Source organism: Bacillus rossius, chromosome 7 (assembly GCF_032445375.1).
Source record: "Bacillus rossius redtenbacheri isolate Brsri chromosome 7, Brsri_v3, whole genome shotgun sequence".
Lineage (NCBI taxonomy): Eukaryota > Metazoa > Arthropoda > Insecta > Phasmatodea > Bacillidae > Bacillus > Bacillus rossius.
The window spans coordinates 24,010,905-24,031,707 of record NC_086335.1 but is presented as its reverse complement, the minus strand read 5'-3'; the positions used below and the strand labels follow the sequence as shown (position 1 = coordinate 24,031,707).

The 20,803-nt window shown below is 43.3% G+C and overlaps 1 protein-coding gene across 1 annotated transcript in view; it reads left to right on the top strand.

The window, feature by feature from the left end:
- Nucleotides 1–13,560: 13,560 nt before the first annotated feature.
- LOC134533744 (ATP-dependent DNA/RNA helicase DHX36-like) overlaps nt 13,561–20,803 on the top strand; it is a 142,882-nt gene continuing 135,639 nt past the window's right edge. The window contains exon 1 of the mRNA XM_063371356.1: nt 13,561–13,957. The gene's annotated coding sequence lies outside the window, so the exon portion shown is untranslated. The remainder of the gene's footprint in view (nt 13,958–20,803) is intronic.

The following is a 20,803-nucleotide window of genomic DNA, read 5'->3' as shown; positions in this document are numbered from 1 at the left end:
AAAACTTAAACAGACAGCGGGAGTGGCGTCAAGATGAAAAGTGGGAAGTTATTGAAAGATTTATAAAATTATCTGACAAAAACAATTATGGGGGGGGGGGGGGGGGGGGGGAAGGAACAATTATAACGGATAAAGTAAAAGGTGTCTTAAGGATATTTCAGTTGGATTTGCATTTGTGTAGAGGCCAAGGCAATGAAAATGTTTCCAAATTGTCAGGCAAGTTTAAAGGCGTCCAAATGAGGATTTTGAAAGAAAATTGGTTTTATTTCTTTGAAATATGTTTAAAACACAAAACTCATTGCAGCATACTGAGCTAAAAAATATAAATACACAACTTTTATATAATTTTTTGTCAGTGTAATGCAAGTCATCAAGCAAGAAGTGTGTGCATTATGCAAGATGACCAGGCCAGTGCACGCGAATCACGGCACAGCTTACTGTTTCCTTCTACAGTACGATGCATAATGGCAAGTCCGTCCAACTGCGGTAAAATGTGCATTCTACTGAGTTTGTTGGAAGAACCAAATGGCCTTAGGTTCGAAAATTGTACCACTATTCCCAATCGTTGCAGCAGCCAAAGCACCAGCATCTAGCTACTGTTCTACTATCAGTGGATGGCTTGGAGTATTTTCCATATAATGATAATGCAGATGTGATGCCTCCTAGCGAAGCGAGAGCCAATTCAGTATTTGTTTTTGACGACGTAATTTGCGAGAAGCAAGGCATGATACAAGAGTAGCTACATTTCCATGGGTGCACGCCAAAGTAGACTTCATTTACCTGTGTCAGAAACAGGGGCGCAACAACAAAATTTCCAAAGGGGGGGGGGACAATATACCTTTTTATAAAGAATCATCGATCCCCCCTATTGAATTGGGGGAGGTGGGGGGGTCCGGGGGTCCTCTCCCGGAAAAATTTGTATTTCAAGGTGTGAAATGGTGCTATTTAAGCAGTTTTATTATCTAAAAATTGATTACACAGCACTTTCTTTGCCCCTGTTTGCCCCCACTTCAAGGTTTCCGAGGGGGGGCAAAATACCCTTGCCCCCCCCCCCCTGTTGTTGCGCCCCTGGTCAGAAGTACAGTCGTATTCCAAAACTTCTCCTACATGGCAATCCGAATGTCATAGTACTTTTTCGCATGGGCGAATTTTATGTAAACACATATATGATTTTCCAGGAATTCAAAGACAAGTGCTCCTTGTGTTGGACAAAGAACACGGATTCCTAGTTATAGTCAAGGACTAGCCTCTATATAAGGGCAGGAACATACAAGTTATCGATCAGTTTATTGTCAAACATGAGTCATAGCATTTCGTAATTCGGTCGTAGCATTCGAGACTTATGTACTGCTCTCAAGTCTCACGACGCTGATATCCTGAACTTCATTTCATTACTGGCTTAAAAAGTAGAGAATGTAAAAAAGGAACTACTAGAGTACCTGCTAGCCATCGACCAGAGCATGGAAGCCTCGGATTATCGAATTCGTGATTTGATCGAAGTATTGAATGCACAAGAACGTGACGACCTAAAGTCCCACTTTTCGAAATTAATTCACATCTTGTGAAAAAAAAAGTGTCAGCATGGATGAAAAATCTGATTTAGCTTAACAACTGCACGAGGTGATCGAGGCCATTCGTAAAAGTTCTTGCTCGCAGAGCAGCACAGATAAGTACGCTGCAGCAATGGCGCAGCAGGAACCGCGGCTCACCACACTATGCCACCAGGAGACGTCACGAGTCTGTCAGCGGAGTCGGCAGCTCCAACGACGCACGAGGCAGCACTGCCCGGCCTGGGCAGGTTGGGCGACGGCGGCGCGACACTTCTGCGGGTGCTGATCCGCATGAATGGGCGACCCATCCATGCACTTGTGGACACGGCGGCGACCCACTCGTACGTCGCGGCCCAACTGGTGGAGGAGTGGAGCTTGCAGCCGGGACGTGAGGACATCCAACTGGCGATGGAGGGAGTCAGTGCGCCCACGTCTGGTTGCGCGTAGGTAACCATATAAATACGTGACCAGTGCAGTCAGACCACCTGCCTCGTGATGCGGAGCTTACAGGAGGACCTGATCTTAGGCCTTCCATTGCTAATCCAGGAGGAGGCGAGCGTCGTCATCGCCTAGGGTAAGCTGCACTTGGGAAGGCAGAGCCGAAGGATGGTGTACTATGTCTGCCACCCCAAGCCCCAGGTCTCACCTACCCCGATTAGACTCGCGGACATCCGCAATGATGTTCCACAGGAATACCAGGAGCTGTTCGAGGACGTGCTGGCCCAGCAGCCGGAGGTGTTTGCTACCACGGACATGTTAAGACGAACCACGGAAGCTGAACACAGCATGCCAACCAGACCACACACCCCTATTTTTGTCAAACCCCAAGACTTTGGGCCCAGGGAGAAGCAGGTCATACAGGAGCAGATAGCGGAGAAGCTCTTATATGGGGTTATAGAGCCCAGTGAGGGGCCCTACAACAGCAGGGTAGTCTTGGCTAGGAAAAATGATGGGACATTGAGGTTTTGCATCATTTAAAACCCTATAAATTCTGTCATCATTCCAGCACCTCCCCTGCTAATAAACATTACAGGCGCTTTGGCGGATCTCGGCGATGCCACCATCTTTTCGTCCCTCAACTTAAAGTCGGGATATTGGCAAGTGCCTCTCTGCCAAGCAGACCGCCTTCACCGCCCCACGACGACAGCAGATTTAAGTTCTGTGTCATGCCATTTGGACTCATGGATGCCCCCTCGACGTACCAGGCCATGATGGTCCGCGTCCTGGACGGGTTCATTGGCAAGTTTGTCACGGCCTACCTGGACGACGTGATCATCTGGTCACGAATGTGGGAGGACCATGCACATCACTTAGCCATGGTCTTCGAGCGGCTGGCAAGGCACGGGCTGATCTGCGCACCGCGCAATTGCCACCTGGGGGCAGCGGAGCTCCAGTTCCTGGGGCACCTGGTCAACGCGGAGGGGTGCAGGCCTCTCCCAGAGCATCTTGACCTAATAGCCATGAAACCAGCACCGAGGACTAGGAAGCAGCTGCAGCGACTAATGGGTCTACTTAACTGGTTGAGGACTTTCATTCCAGACTTTGCGTAAGTCACCGCCCCTATGACAGACTTATTGTCCCCTAAGGCCAAGTTCCGCTGGACGATGGAGGCCGACCGTGCTCTGAACAGCTGTTCAGAGAATGTCACATGCTGGCCAGGATGTGGCAGGATGGACCCCTGTATTTGCAGACAGATGCCAGTCAGGTCGGTATGGGGGCCGTCCTGTATCAGCTAGGCCCGACGGCGAGCACCAGGTCATCGAGTACGCGAGCGCCAAGTTCGGGCCCGCCGCGTGCAGGTATGATGTGAATGAACAAGAGTGCTTGGCCGTGGGCGGTAGGCTGCTACCGGCACCATCTGGAAGGCACGTCTTTCACATTACGCACAGACAGTCAGTGCTGAAAGTGGCTTGACACAATGCAGGGGAAGGAAATCAAAATTAACAAGGTGGGCCATGACATTACAAAACTTTGACTCCCACGTCGAACATGTGTCGGGAAAAGCCAACCATCTAGCTGATGAGCTGTCCTGACACCCCGACCCAAACACAGAATACGAAGACGAGGGGAGCTGGGAGGACCTGGTGCTTCCCCAGTCACCAGCCGGCGGACGAGGAGGTCCCCGAACCAGCTACCCTGTTTGCGACAACCTAAAACCCGCTGACACACTGGGCGCCCTCCTTCAGGGAGTGCATCAGGAGCAGAATGATGATGCAGAGATGCGGACAGCAGTGGTGGAGTGCGGCGAGCACGTCATGCCGTTCCAGCGCTGCCTGGAGGGGGGGGGGGGGGGCTACAGACCTGGGTACCAGGCAACATGGCGACATGGTGCACTCATGTTCCGGTAGGGGCGCGGGCCGCGGTCCTCAGTTTTTTCCATGATCAAACGCTCGCAGGACATCCCGGGGCAGAGCAGATACTGGAGACCTTAAGGCGGACATTTTATTTGCCCGGAGTGACATGTGACGTTATGAGGTATGTTAGACAGTGCCACATCTGCCAGCAATGGAAGGCGAGGAGAACGGACGGGGAGTAACCACAACGCCCCTGCCGGCCCCAGGACTTCCAAATCATAGCCCTTGCCATAATGGGGACCTACCACAGGACAGTGAGAGGGAAGCACTTTCTGGTGGTAGTGACAGATTTATTCACAAGATGGGTAGAGGCCTACCCCACCTCAAATTTGAGATCTGGCACCTTGGTATCATTGCTGGAAGGGGATGTGTTTCCGCATTACGGATACCCGGAGATACTCCTCAGTGACAATGGGTGTCAGTTCCATGGGCATAGATGGAAGGCGGCATGTGGTAGGTGGGGGGTGTCACATCACACTACCCCTACATATCACCCCAGGGCGAACCTAACCGAGGCGGAACCAGGAAATCAAGGCGCAGCTTCGCCTCCAGTTGGGTAACAACCACAGTAAATGGGATGTACACATACCGAACCTACTATACTGTCTGCGTCGACGGACCAATGCTGTCACAGGCTACTCTCCCACGGAGTTGGTGCAGGGGCAGAACCTGGCTCTCCCGGGGGAGTGCCGGGTGGCATCGACGGCCACGGAGGGGGAGTGGGGAGGAGAGCTCCGGGAAAAGTTAGTCAGGGAAGATTCCAGGGCCAACCAGGAGAGATATCTGCAGCAACATATGCCACGATCCAACAGACCCCGAACATGTTATGGCCAGGAGACCTGGGTTATGTCCGCCAGCACCCACTGTCCTCCCAGGCCAAGAAGTTCCACGCCGGGCTGGCCCCCAAATGGCAGGGACCCCGACGGATCATCCGACAGGTGGGACACACCTCATATCTGGTCCAAACACGGAGTGGCCGCCTGGCCAAAATACATAGAGGCAACCTGCAGGTGGTTGCCGAAGAGGCACCACCGCCACATGCTTCCAGAACAGGTGTAGGAACAGACCCTTCCCCTCCTACCACCCCGACGCGACACCGCCAGACGACGGACAACCGGTGCGACAAGAATACGCCGTTCCCCACCGCGCAGAGCACAGCGCACCCGGGTACAGACTCTGGTACCCAGGAAGAGACGCACTTGGAGGAGAAAGCATCCTCCCGACACCGGAGCGCAGACGAGACATACACGATTGAACAGGCAGGCGAACGGGACGCAGGAGAAGGGCTGGACGTGACGGATGCAGACACAATGTGCGAGGAGACGGACGCTGCGGAGACCGACACACAAGTCTCCATGTTCACCGCGGAAGCAGACTCCAAAGAGGACATAGCAGGAGACAAGAGCACCACGCTGACCGCTATACGTGAGTTTGACGGATGCCAAATTCAAGGTGACAATCACCGAACCAGACTCTGAGACGGAAGACACAGAAGAGGAGACGTGGGCCCCACGTTGGCCATTCGATGTAAGTTAAGCAGAAGCAAATTTCACGATGACTATTTCCAAACCGGACTCGAGACGGAGGACACGAGCGGGAGACGTCACACACCACGGACACGATGAAAAGACGAGGCGGACGTGCTGTTCGGATGACGAAGAACACGGGGAGCGAGTACTGCAGTCTGAGAGAGAGACCATTCTCCGCTTCGCAGGAAGTCCTCGCCTCTCTGTGCCAGGAGACAGACGAATTTTTCAACCCCGACCCCCAGGCGATACGCAGGGCCCCCACCTACCTAGATGACTACGTGTGTCACTGCATGGCGGTGGTGCAGCCACACCAGGACACAGAACTATGGTTTAGTCTGTACCATTGGCTACCCTATTTTCCGTGGGACCAACACATGACGCCCCTCCCGAATGAAAGATCACACGTCCTCCTTTGGTTCCCCGGTGCAGTGGCGTGTGAGTAAATGAGGGACGTTGGCTTTCACAGCCTGTTATGCTACGCCAATGCCTTCTCCTGCCGTGTCGCGAGTGTACCATATTGTACAGTGTAGTGCGGCTAGGGCAGGGGGGAGAAGACTCGTGCGTCAGGGGGGCCAACGGCTGTAGATGTATTTTCTTTGAGAAGACTCGGAGGTCGTGTAAATAATATTGTATTAATTAATAATTGTAATAGTTATGTAAATATTCTTTGTTAATTCCTTTTTATAGTGTATTTATTAATATGTATTGAAGGGTTTGTGTTAATCATTGTTCACTGGGTGACACATCAGGGGTGGCGTGGGACGGGAAGGAGGGGGGAGAGAGTTAGTCGCGCACGGAGCGGCAGTCACCGACAGGCCTTCATGGTGGACAGACGTGCCACGCAGGACGCCGAGGCGGGCAGTGCGTAAGTGGGTGCCGGCGTAGTGACGTGGGGAGCGGCAACGGCTTTCCAGACTACTGGGGGCAGTGCCCTGGTCTGGGAGCGAGCTCGGTTGAGCAGCGCCGTTAGCTCAATAAGTCAAGCAGCAGGCACAGGCCAATCGCGGCACGCGGACAGCGACAGGATAGACTACAAACTACCAGCATGTTAGCGTTGGACGGGGAGAGGCCAATGATAGGACCGCACGCTTTACCAAGGAAATGTCATCTCTCTTTACCGCTAATTTTGTACATATATGGATTTAGAGTTAGATTTTCAGTGTTGCATATAGTTTGTGCAGGACAGTGTATCAGTGGTGGAGTAGGTGAACAATACTCGTGTTGCCGTGCAAAGTTTCAGACTGTCGCAGGCGGAGCCGAGCCAGCCACATTTAAAGAGTCTCTGTGCAAATAAAACAGACGTTCTGTTAACACAGGCTTTTAATATTTACGTATTCAAGCTGGTTCCTCCCGGGCCAATCTGGCTGAACCCTTCTCTACCAAGAACAGCTGGGCAGCCGGGTATAAATCAACGAGGGAGGGACAGCCTGGTGACGTCAACTGTAAACTGTGTACATGCCTGGAGTGGTGTCTGTCGAGCAGTGCTCCATGTCACGTCTAACGAAGGAGTGACAATATATTCCCCCCACTGTGCGGTCTTGGTAGATGTGGGGCTAGCGCTCCCGTCTGTGTGCGGCCGTGCACTTGCAATTTCTCCCCCTCCACCCTGGACCTACACTCTCATGCCCCATGAGCCATCACCTGGCGGCAGCATGATCTATCCGTGTCATCTCCCAGAGGTTCACATGTAAGTGTGCTGGCAAACTTGGGATGATTTTTTTATAAATATAAGAATACATCTTTACACTTAACAGATTATTATTACACTACATTTACAGGTTTGTAAACTGAAATATTACTCTGCTCAGTATTTATTTTATGTTCAACTTTCAAGTTTATTTTTTTAAATCTTTTCTTTGTGTATTAATATTTTTCAATACTAAAGAATAAATCATCATAGGTTTTTTGTTTGAAATGATAACACACAGAAGAATACATTTTTATATTTCAAGTTTTTTTACTGAATGATATCTCTACTAATTTTTTTAATATTTACATTTTAACAAGAGTGATGTTCAACATGTACTTTTGAACACAAAACTATAATATTACATCACAGCAATAATTTTTTAAAAATTTAATTTAGTATAGAGATTGAGTTTTAATATTAACACTTATTTTATTTTGTCGCGGCCTCGTCTCTGGTGAAGATGTGGAGACGGGGTGGACGTCGCTCGGTCGTTCAGTTGTGTTGTTTGCCTGGCGCCAGCTCTTGGGTAGAGCAGCCTCACACTCTGAGGCGGGAGTGGACCGTTCGGCCCAGTGCAGCTGACCGAGGACGTGCTGACAAGGAGTAGCTAGCAGGAAGATTGGGTGTAGAAGAGAGGATGCCCGCGGTCTCACAAAGAGTCGCTAGCGGAAAGGATGGAAGTTGGAGAGAGGGATGCCCGCGGTCTCACGAAAAGTCGCTAGCAGAAAGGATGGAAGTTGGAAAGGGGGATGCCCGCGGTCTCGCAAGGAGTCGCTAGCAGGAGTGTAGGAGAGAAGGATGCCCGCGGTCTCACTAAGAGTCGCTAGCAGAGGTTTGCCCGCGGTCTCACAAGGAGTCGCTAGCGGATAGGTGCGAGAGAATGAGAGAGAGAAGTAAAAGCCCGCGGTCTCACGAAGAGTCGCTAGCTGAGGAATAGAAGATGAGGAATTCAAGCCAATGATACCACTTTAGACTGAGGTAATATTTATTCTCCCAGATTGGCTGGGAGAGAGGAAAGCTCACAATGTCAATTATTCTCCCAGATTGGCTGGGAGATGAGAGCTGTCTAGGCGATTTTTTCTTTTTTTCCTAGCCTAAGTTAATTCTAAGTGTGTAGGGGAGGGTCCAGGTTAGGGGAGGACCTAAGTGTGTCTCAGGCCGAAGCCTATACACTCTACCATGCGGGTTTTTAACCATGCAGGACAAGGGCGCGTGCATCATGTGCTTATTGGGGTTTATTGGCCAGCCATGGCTGCGATTGGCGCCATGACTGACGCCCCATTGGTCGCCTAGCTTAAAAGATAGCTAAGTGTGGCCCAGGTAAAACCTGCATAGACACAGGGAAAACCCTGGGCCGGTTCATGCGGGGATCAATTAACATGCATTAAGCAAGCAGGTAACTACTGGACAAGAGGAAGAAGGGTCCAGGTAAGAAGAGTTGGAGGGGCTGAAAAATCAACCTTGGTGGAGTTGGGTGCTTGGGCATTGCGGCCCGCATTTAAAGTTGGGAGCTCCTGGGTTATTATTAGCCAGGGGTGCATGCGCCCCCAGGGGCGGGCGACTTCACGTCAGCCCAGCCACAGCTACCCAGGCAGCCACAGTTAAGAGCGAAAGGCAGCCTGACATTGCACCATCTTGATCTTCCTTCTTCCAGTCAACAGCCAACGACCTTTCAAGCCAGGGTGGGGGTAAGTCGTTCAGGCGAATTAAGTATCTTGCGAGTCGGACCCTCTTGCCCCCCAAATTCCCGGGTCGGTTGAAGGTCGCGCCGCCCAGGCTACCACTGGCTCCAACAGGGCCCCAACTTGAAGGCGCCACCATCTCTTCCTTCAGAATTCCGATGCTGTTCAGTTCCGTTGCGCGCGCGGCAGTCCACAGCTCCGCAAGTTCCAGCCCGTAGTTCGTCTACACTTCGCATCCAGGGCACATCGAGCTCCCCTGCGGTGCCTTCGCCGTCGAAGCTGCTTTCTGCCGCGCGCCGAGCTACATTCAGGCTACCTTTCTCCCCGACAGCCGTGATATCGACTCCACAGGCCGGCCATTGGTCCGCGGACTGCTATTGGTTATTCACAGCCACCCCAGCGAGATTGCAACTCTCGAGCTGGGCTCCCGTATCCGCCACCCGCGGGACGCAGTCGGTAGCAGTTGGCGCTGCTAGGCCGCCCCCAGCACGCACACAAAACCAACGCGCACTGCCAGCCTTCGGTTACCCAATAGGTCGTAGGGAACTCCCAGCCAACAGCCCGCGAGAGAGATGCGCACACCCCGAGAGACGACCACCGACCAGCTGTCTAGGCGTTTTTCTTTTTCCTAACCTAACTAATTACTAAGTGTATTTGGGAGGGGTCTGGGTAGGGAAGACTCTAAGTGCGTCTCAGGCCGAAGCCTATACGCTCTAAGCATGCAGGTTATGAACCATGCAGGAGAGGAAGCATGCATCATGTGCTGGGAGGGGATTGGCCAGCCATGGCAACGTTTTAGCCATGACTAACTCCCCTCACTGACAATTCTAGACTATAACTAGATAAGATAGGCCCAGGTAAAACCTGCATAGACACAGGGAAAACCCTAGGCACTGACATGCAGGATGCAAAATTCATGCATTAATTACAAGCTGGTTGGTTACAGGAACAGAAGGATGGTTCTGGAAGAAGAGTTGGACAGAGTAGAAACGCTAGAGGTGGGTCGAAAAGTATCAACCTGATACTTTGGCACTGATACGCGCCTGTATCAGGAACGGCAAACGAGTACACTTGAAAAGTATCAGAGACTTTAGTATCAGTTCAGAATTCAGCTGGAACAACACCACGGCCAATGAATACAGTACCCGATCGCAGATGACGGTCACTTGGGCGGAGCTTGTGAAAGGGGAGGGAGCAGGAACGACGAATAAGGGATAAAGAAGGGAAAGAATGTAGGGGAGGAAGCGCAGGGGAAGGCGTTGAAGCCTTGAAGGAGAGGCGCAAAGCGATATTGTTACAAGCAGGGCTGCCACTCATGGGTTTTTCCACCCAGATCTGGGTTTTTCCAATGGTGTTTGGGTTTCTGGGTTTTTAAATAATGAATTCCAACAATTCTAGGTTTTTTATAATTTTAATTATTTTTATACCTTAAACAATAATAAAGGTAGTAGCTACTGTATCTGTTGCAATATCTGTTTGATAAATGCAAACAAGTCTATGTGTTTCACACACAAAAATACATATAAATACAAAACTAGTTTTCAAGAAGCTAAGTCGAATATTAAATTAGACACATTCTTCAAAGAGGCTTGCAGAACACAAAACCAATGCAACAATTAACCTTCAAACCAATCTTGTAGAATCAGACTCTGAATAAAGACTAACGTACATGATGCAGTTTTATAAAAACAATTACCGGTTTAAAGGATGCAGTGATGGTGTTTGTTTTGTCATGTATATATTTGTAGGTTTTTTTATGATATGTACTGGTCCAAGAATTACTTATACAGCCATTTTGCTGCAGTGTAATTTTCTTGTATTGGTTGTATTTAACCGTTTTCAGTCTTGTAAGGTAATTAATTGTTTTATATTAAAACCAGTTATGTTTATATTTTTGAATTAGTACGCAAACATTTTCAACGATAGCATTTTAGACGCATCTGGGTTTTTTACCCATGTGTCTGGGTTTTTTTGTAGGTTATCTAGGTTTTTCATTAATATCAGAGTGGCAGCCCTGGTTACAAGTCGTTTTGTTTATTCTACTACTTCAAAGTACGCTCAGTGCGCAGTGCGTGCACCGTCTCGTTCAATAATAAAACTAATGAAAATTTAATATTAAAAAGTACATTAATACAAGATATAATATTTATATTTGTGCACCTAACAGCTATGAAAATGCAAATAAATTCTCAGTTGACACTAATAACAGATGTAATCAACATATGGACTTTCTTTTTTCGAAAACAATTAGTAACTAGTGTTTTTATACATTAAAAATGCACGATTTTATCAAAAATAAAAAATAAAAGACAGATAGGTACATTAGTGAGCATACTATATCAATGTTTACTTTTCAAATGTTTCTTCAGATTAGTCGATGATTTATAACTCAGTTTTTGTTTACACAAATTACTTAGCAAACTCATTATTTTCCGTGAAAAAATTCCACACAAATGAAGTCTTTTTCGTGCACTTATCAATTCCTTATTTCACTATAATGATACTAACTACAAAGCATGACAGCCCGCAACATGGTGATACACGGCCAGGACGAACTGCAGTGAATGTTGAACTGATTGATACTGGTTGTATCAGGCGGTCATGAGAGTATCAGAGGTAGAGTATTACCGGGCGTGATAAATAATGTATCAGATTCTCCTTCCGGTCGCACGGTCTGCGTACGCGGAGCTTTGTTGCCTCCTGGGACCGTATGATACAGAAGTATCAGAGACTTGTACCTAGGTACATTACTGTATCAGTATCAGGTTGGGACTGATACCGAAAATTGCTGTCCCAACACAGATTAGTCGATGATTTATAACTCAGTTTTTGTTTACACAAATTACTTAGCAAACTCATTATTTTCCGTGAAAAAATTCCACACAAATGAAGTCTTTTTCGTGCACTTATCAATTCCTTATTTCACTATAATGATACTAACTACAAAGCATGACAGCCCGCAACATGGTGATACACGGCCAGGACGAACTGCAGTGAATGTTGAACTGATTGATACTGGTTGTATCAGGCGGTCATGAGAGTATCAGAGGTAGAGTATTACCGGGCGTGATAAATAATTTATCAGATTCTCCTTCCGGTCGCACGGTCTGCGTACGCGGAGCTTTGTTGCCTCCTGGGACCGTATGATACAGAAGTATCAGAGACTTGTACCTAGGTACATTACTGTATCAGTGTCAGGTTGGGACTGATACCGAAAATTGCTGTCCCAACACACCTCTACGATGCAAAATTCATGCATTAATTACAAGCTGGTTGGTTACAGGAACAGAAGGATGGTTCTGGAAGAAGAGTTGGACAGAGTAGAAACGCTACTATGCAAAAGGGTGGGAGCTTGTACATTTTGTCCGCATTTGGTTTTGGTGGCGCTGGTTGTTTTGGAGGCGACTTTAATCGTTTCCCGCCAGGCTGCCAGCCATCCAAAAAGTTTTACATATTTCTAGTTCTTTTGATCTTTTACATTTTACACTATTATTTCCACATCTACAAAACATACTTACAATATACACTCAATAATCTACCTAAATATTTACAATAATAACATATATAAAATAACTATAATATATTGTCTCTTTATATTTACAACTGCCATCTGGTGGCGAGTGGTCGCACTACCAGGGCCATGGCTGGAGTGTTGCGCCTCGGACAGGACTGTGACCCGGGTTTTTTTTATTAAATAAAGAGGAGGTACGACGTCAATTTGTTACAATTCTCCGCCCAGTACCTGTCAAATATGGACACATTAAAATTATTACAATTTTTTTTTTAAAGTGTTGAATTGCAGTTCATTTCTTTTATAAACAAATCATATAATTTTTATAGGTAAATAATATAGTCATTTTAGTATAGTTAAGCACGTAATTTTATGAATATAGTCACTGTTGATTATGTTTAGTTAGTCCACACCTGCTTCAAGTAATAGGTTTTGTTCCATTCTCGGAACAAAGACTGTCGCAACAAGGAGTGACAAAACTTGGCCACTGTGGTGTATCACTGTAAATACTTCACGCTACACTGTTCACTATAACATTGATAATATATACAAAGTTTCTAGAGTTAACCGGTTCTCGTTCGAGTCCTGTATAAACTTATCGTTGAGCAGATCACTGTTCTTCTTCTGAGAACTCTGGTATGGGGTGTTGGCAATCCGTATACTCCAGCACAGGATGTTGCGGTAGCATCGGCAATGAAGACTTATCCGTATTTGTCGATCCACGTGATGCAACTCGCATTGGTGATGTTATCAGTCTTGTCAGGATGGGTGATGACAGTCTGGTACGGATTTTCAGGTGTGAAAGCAACCAGCACCACATACTGGTCAGATATTAACTCACAAGCCTGAGGTTTGCACAGGATATTTCCCTCGGTAGACGCTTGGTGCGGTAAACGCAGGTAATTGAAGACTCCAGGGTCACCAGGTTGGTATTTATAGCTTAAAATGTGGGCGAGGGGAGGTAGAGGTGGGAATGACGGAAAGGAGGGGGGAGGAGGAGGATCAGATTTTTTGGACAGAAAATATAAGGGTGGTGAGGGGTTTATTGTGAGTAAATAAAATAATTGGTGGGAGGGGGTAGGTGGTTGTGAGGGTAGGAGGGGAATTACAAGAAAAAAAAATTGGTAGTAGTGGGGGTTGCTGGTGATGGATGGGGAAAATTCTAAGAAAAAAAAATTTGCTGGTGGGGGTAGGTTGTTGGGGGGGAGGTAGTTCATATATGCAATGGTATAAAAGGTGGGGGGTCAGTCTGCCAGCAGCTGCCATGGGGGAAGGATCTTATGCCATTATTTTATTTTGACCTCACCGTGTTCGAACCAAGGGCGTAATTGCGTTTTAAATAATATTTTATAAATAGATGATTAAATAATTTTTTTATAATTGTAAATTTTTTTCCATATTTCTAGCACAAAAAATACGGATTTTCATGATGGCGAATATTGCAACGGTGAGGTCATAATTCAAAATTGCGGATCCAAAATGGCTGCCGGGGTCAAAGTTATCTAAGATGGCCACCGAGGTCAAAAGGTAAAAGACATCCAAGCTAACCACAGTGATATCACAATCCAGGATGGCGATCAGCACCACGGCACCACAGACTGAAGCCTGGCGCTGGAGGGGCTAACCTACACTACTGCTTGGGTATTTCAATTACTCCAACATACTAGGCTAGATACGCAAGAGGTTTAGTAAAATAGATATTTGTTTAACTGTATTGTTTTTAGAGCGTAGGTACATAATAGATAACTAGCACGTACGTTTACAGTTTGGTCCAATTTTTATAAAGACTCATCACTGAACAACAAGTCATGATATATATATATATATATATATATATATATATATATATATATATATATATATATATATATATATATATATAAATCATGACTTGTTATTTTGTAGCATGAGATATGGAGACCGGACAACTGAAATATCTGCATTTGATGGAAAGCTAAATTATGATAGAATACCTCCACAATTCAATTTGGTGCACTGATTAGTGTGAACGTAAGTGTCCAAATGTTCAGCACCACATATTTTGTTTGGAATGTTCTTGCTTCACTGGCATCAAGATCAGTACAGCAAAATGCACTAATCTGTTTCAATGACCTGGAAATAAAACACGCTAGCATAATAACATAGTTCAGGTGCCATACTAACACAAAAAAAAACATAAATACAAGTGTGCTAGTACTTTAATAAAATATATGTATTTATATTATATTAGATACCATACACCCTACTTATAACCATAATTTTATTATAATATTAAAAAGTATTTTAGAGCTCCTGCAATATTTTGAAAGTGCCCTGGAGTGTTAGAACCATGGGCGTAGATCCCGGGGGGGCCAGGGGGGCCCGGGCCCCCCTGGAATTAATGGGCCCCTCCTTGGGGGGGCTCACTTCGTGATTTTAAAGTTAATGATGTACACAACATATGTATCAGATTATTATTTACAACGACGACAGACACTTTGACATGCTTTACATTCCTACCTTAGAGTTCCGTAGTTATTTTCCCTGACCCCTTCTGCGAAAGCCATGGTATGGAGTTTTGCAGTGCGAACTTTGAAACACTTAATTCCTAGAAACCGTTCATTCCAAAGGACGAAGCTAGGGTAGGGTTCCGTTAGCATTTCCTCCCCATTGTTACCCACACTACCTTGTCCTCTGAAACGACAGTATTATAGGTTTCAGGTAGTCTGTTTTTAAAGTGGTTTTGCTCTCGTGTGCCCCAGTCTTCTGCTTTCTTGGCAAACATCAACATGGATAAGTTCGTGACGCGGAAGAAACGGAAAACAGAATCTGATTTTCACCTGGTAAGCTTGATTGTTTTATAAGTAGTGACTATTAGTTAGGTAATATATTTTATTTAAGTGATTATGTAACGTTATTTTTTCCAGTAAATAACCAACTTAATACTTTAACAGTAATTATAGCAGAATTTAGTTTATTTACGAACTTAAACTTATATACCATTTTCTGGAATTTTTTAGCTCATCTCCATTCTGTAATAAGGCTAGCTGCTTTGTACATTACATGTGAATATACAGGGAAAAATTTTTTTCATCGTCAATATGGAATTTAAAATCACTCTCCTTTTATTATCAAACGATAATTTTCACAATTCATGGCCGATAATCACTTTATAACATTTGTTATTTTATAACTGCAACACTGCACGAGTAAACAGAAGTAAGAAAGAGAAAGAAGTATTTAAACGTTACACATTCGTATTTAAGTTAATAAGGAAGCAAACGCGCCTCTTTAATACCTAATCAAGCGGCATATTTTAATTAAATAATTCACTGCCAAAATACTGATTATACTAAATATAAGCCGAGAAATGTATGTGGTTCAATTAGCTGTAGGATAAATTTCATAGTTCTATCTCCGAGATGTTTCATTTGTGTCATTAAGTTTTTTTTTCTTTTTTACCTGGTTGATGCCTTTACTAAATAAAATAGTTTTTAAGGGTTTTAATATGATTCGATCGTTCATTTGATGTTGATCTGTTTATTAGCTTTGGCGCTTTGGGTTTTTAGGGCGCATCAAAAACTGTGAACAAAAAATTTCACGAACAGCATTTGAATCGCAGTAATTATGTGATGTGGCATAAAAAAACCCGACACAATGCGAGTCGAACTCGCGCACGAAGGGTTCCGTACCATTATCTATAAAAACGGCAAAAAAAAATCATGTATGTTGTATGGGAGCCCCACTTAAATATTTATTTTATTCTGTTTTAGTATTTCTTGTTATAGCGGCAACAGAAATACATCATTTGTGAAATTTTATTCTGTTTTCACGTTTGTTGTATGGGAGCCCCCCTTAAATATTTGTTTTATTTTGATTTAATCATTTATTTTTAAAGTGAATATATAACTAAATATTCTGTGAATATTTCAAGCGTCTACATGTTGCCGTTTTCAATATCGAGCAAAAACGAACAAAAAAATCACGTTGGTTGTATGGGAGCACCCTTAAATATTTATTTTACTATGGTTTTAGTATTTGTTGTGTCTAACTATCACGGTTCATGAGATACAGCCTGGTGGCAGACGGACAGACAGACAGACGGACGGACAGCGGAGTCTTAGTAATAGGGTCCCGTTTTACCCTTTGGGTACGGAAGCCTTAAAATGTAACCCCACTCTTTACATCGCAAACTTCGTCAGATTGAGATGATTTTAATAAGATCTGTTACCCTAATATTAAATTTTTACTGATTTTCTTAGCAACTTAAACGGTCTCTACGGTGAAGCTGACATTTTGCTTCAAGATCTGAAATTAGAATAAACACTTTTGGAAAATGGTAATGTATGGGTGGGGTGTTATCTATTTGCATTATATTCACGTATATTATTTTTATAGATTTTTTCATGGATATTTTATGTATTTAGTTCAGGAAATTATTCAAACATGTTTGAGAGATCACTTCTTATAGTCATTAATTAATATTTACTGAAACATATTTTACTCCGCTTTATTGTTAATATCACTTACGTAAAAATAAAGTGTATAACATACGAGCTTATCATCTAGAAGACTTGTTTCGGTTGACCTCTAGCGCAAAATTCTTAAACCACAGAATTCACGGGCCCCCCCTGGAAATCCTACAGATTTGCGCCCATGGTTAGAACTACCAAGAAAAATCCATAATAGTGTTTTAATTATCATCAAAACAATTTATTTCTAAGAATTACATAAAAGTATGGTAATTATAGGTGGAGAACATAATGTTCCACAATTGCATGTGCTTATCTTTATCAGAAGAGCAATATGCAAGTTATACTGGATCAAAGTGTTCCGACAATCCATGTGGACAAAAATGCTACTTGTGATCCCAGCTATACCTTTGTAATTTTATCATACTTCTAGCGATTCAGACAGATTAGCTGTAGGTACTTTCTATGACCTCTGCAAACAAAAATTAATGCATTAGCATTCTTGTTTCAAAAAGTAATTCTATATTTGTTACAGCCAAATGTCATACTGGTGCACATAATTACATACCACTTCATCATCTGAGTGCAACACCCATTTTCTTAACAGTGACTGAAAAGAAAGTATGTCTCTTAAGATGTCTCACTGCAGGTTTCTTTTTTAGTGTTGTATGTGAAATCACACTGGAAAAAGAAGGATAAAAATACTATGTAACTGATGTCGTGCCACTCGTCGTGGCGACACTTGTTGTAAGCGCGGGTCGATCGGTCGACTTTAAGGTGGAAGGTTGATGGGCGCCACCACGTGGTGCGGCACGTGGACCCGGTGAGACTCCAAACTCAGGGCGTGACGTCGCCCATGTGAGACGTGATATTCCCCCTTGAAAACATCTAGTACTAATCCCTGCCCGCTCTCAGCGTCGGGCACGCTTTTACCTAGCCGTGGGCTCTCAGGCGTCCCACACGCCGTCACACTCCACGCGGTCACACAAATGGAAAATAAAAGAATAATACGTTAAATTCGCACGCCTGCTTTATTCCGCTAATTCAGCTCACATACGTACACGGTTGAAACTGTACAAGACGTCCGCGGCACGAATCGGCTAGGGGTGATGAGCCACCACGTGATCACATACTAAATTACGTATTACGATGAAAAATGCCGAGACTGGCCGTAAACTAATTAATGAAGCAGTCCCCCGACCGAGAGCCGCTCCGAGGACTAAAAGAGATTGAGACGAAATTAAAGTTAACAGAATTACTTGGCAGATAATACAAGCGGTGAGGTCCCCGGAGTGCTGATGCGTCTGCTCTCGGTCGTTGATGGCGGAAGACTGCGGGCTGATTACGAGTACACACTTTGCGTTATAAGTTGCGATAAATAACGAAGGTTTGCGAAGAATATCGCAGGAACCAGCAACGTGATTACGAACACCTCCTGTTTCGTTAAACTTCGAAGATTGATGACGTTGTGGCGGTATATATCGCAAACTTTGATTACGAGCACACTTTTCAAGTGATATTTATCGCACCGGAGCTACGTTATATATCACGGGCATTTCAAGTGGTGATACGAAGCGATTGTGAGGTAAGTGATATAATTACTCTTAAAAATAATGTCCTCCCGTCCTAAAAACGGCATTATAATCGCACATTATTGTTTTAAATATAGTCGAGCACGATGTAAAGCGATGAAGTTAAACGAAAACAATTGTTTTAGGTTAGCGTGTGTATATTTAACACGCGAACATTATTTTTAACATGCTATTTCTGTTTATTAATTGTACCATGAAATCATTGTTTTCAATGCATAGTTTGTGTGGAATAATTATGAAGTGGTTTAAATACGATCAAAGTAGGTAAGAAGAATAAATAAATGCCGTGTCATAGCTTATCAAATTAATCCTAACCTAAAGAGCGATATTATTTACACGAACATTATGAACATAACATAGCTATAAATAGTTCAAGTAGGCTGCTTATGTATATTTTGTGTTTGGGTATTTGCTCAACCGTTGCCTACGAACGGCTTAACATGCATTTTTGTTTAATCTGTGCGCTTGCGCTTGTAGACTTCAGACAGTAAATGGTATATTTCTCTATTTAGTTTCAGAAAGCTATTTCCGGCCTCCTTGTGTGTTCAATTGTGCAAGAAATTTTTAATTTGTGCTCATTCATTTACATATTGGCTCTATTACCTAAGTGTGTTAACATTGGTAATTGTTAACAAGTGGGGCTGATCATAAAACAAATAACTTGATGAATAATTTATTTAGGAATTCCCCTCCTTAAGCAGGATGATTCTATTAAATAACATTTCGAGCTTTTATGTAGGGGAGGCGAGGCTTTATTATAAAAATAAGTTTATGAAAACGGTAATTTTGAGTTCCTATTATTAACCTTGATACTTATTTCTGTTGAGATATTTCAAGTTGTTTACTGTTTAAATTGTTGGTTATGTGTGGTTAGCTACACTTCAAATACTGCAAATCTATTCATGTCTACAGTTGGTTAGGTTAGCTGCATTTTAAATATTGTATAATGAGGTAAATCTGGTGAAAAGCTACTTGTCCATATGTTTTTTTTTAAATTTATTTATTAGTTTTCAGACATTGATTCCAATAATTAACATAGGCTATCAATAGAAAATTAAGCTTACCTCACCTAACCAACCACACATATTTTGTAGTACAATTAAAGTAACTAACCTAACTTAACTAACCATTCACACAGATCCACACTATTTTTTTGTTATTTTTAATTCATCTAACAAACTTAATGGTGGGAATGGCTGGTTTGATTAGGTTAACTACAAATACTTGAAAGTAGTGTAGACAGTTTATTAGGTTATGGTAGTTATATTAAATATACTGTGAACTCAATTTAACAGTTTTTAAGAATTATATATTGTAACACAGCTAACTCTAACCTAACCAACCACACTACAGTTTATACCTATTATTTTTGTTGGTAACATAACTTAAGAAACAGTTCACAAAATCACACAGTATTTTTAATGTAGCTTACTTAAGCCAACCAATCATTCTCATGTATTAAATTTTTTGATTTACCTAACCTAACAAGCTATTAAAATGGCATATTTCTAGTTTAACTGCTTGAAGAATTACAACACACTCATGGAGAATTGTTGGAAAAGAAGTCAAAAAGTTAAAATTGTTTTTAGAAATTAAAGAAAAATGAATGCAGTTATGCATTACATCGAGGAATATTAGCTCAATAATACCATATTAAAAATTATTTCTATTAATCAGGCCCTCTTGTTAACAATTAGTAGCCTACCAAACTATATTACACTAATTTAGTTAATGTTTGAAAATATTTCAGGTTCTACACAATGGCCTTTGCTGCCTTTCTGCTAAATATCGAACTGGAGGAGAAGGCAGAGAAGATTGTTAAGAAACCATCAAAATCCCTTCGAATTGCCAGATTGCACCCTCATAGCAGTTGGAAAACTTTAGAAAATTAAGAAACATGAAGAAACAAGCTATGCAATTTAATAAATACTTTGTTATCAAGTTTGTTGCATTTATTAAAGAAATTGTGAAATGAAAATAGTGTTCACTCTTTTCCATGTTAGTTTTGAGTATAACTTGGATATTATATTAAACACATGTTAACTTTTTATTTTCTGGTTTCAGCAGATGATCTCATTGTCCTGAGAGAGTTGGCAGTGGCTTTTTTGAACCATTGTTTTTTTTTTGTGTGTAAAAAATAGATACTATGAATCATTTAATGATAGGTTGTTATTTAAAGTAAATCTCATACATGGAAAATTGCTTGTGTGCTGCTTCATGTTTACAAGTTTATTATTTAAAAATTTTTGCAATTTCAGACTTTGTTTTGGTTTTAAACGAAAAATATTTACAAAGAGTGTATTATTTAATATCTCAATTATTTCCATGGATGGTTATAATCAAACAATTATTAATATTAACTATTAATAGCCTGTCCAATAAAAAAAAATCAATTCACATGTCTGTAAGGAATCTTGTATAAAAAAAAATGATTTCTTAACACA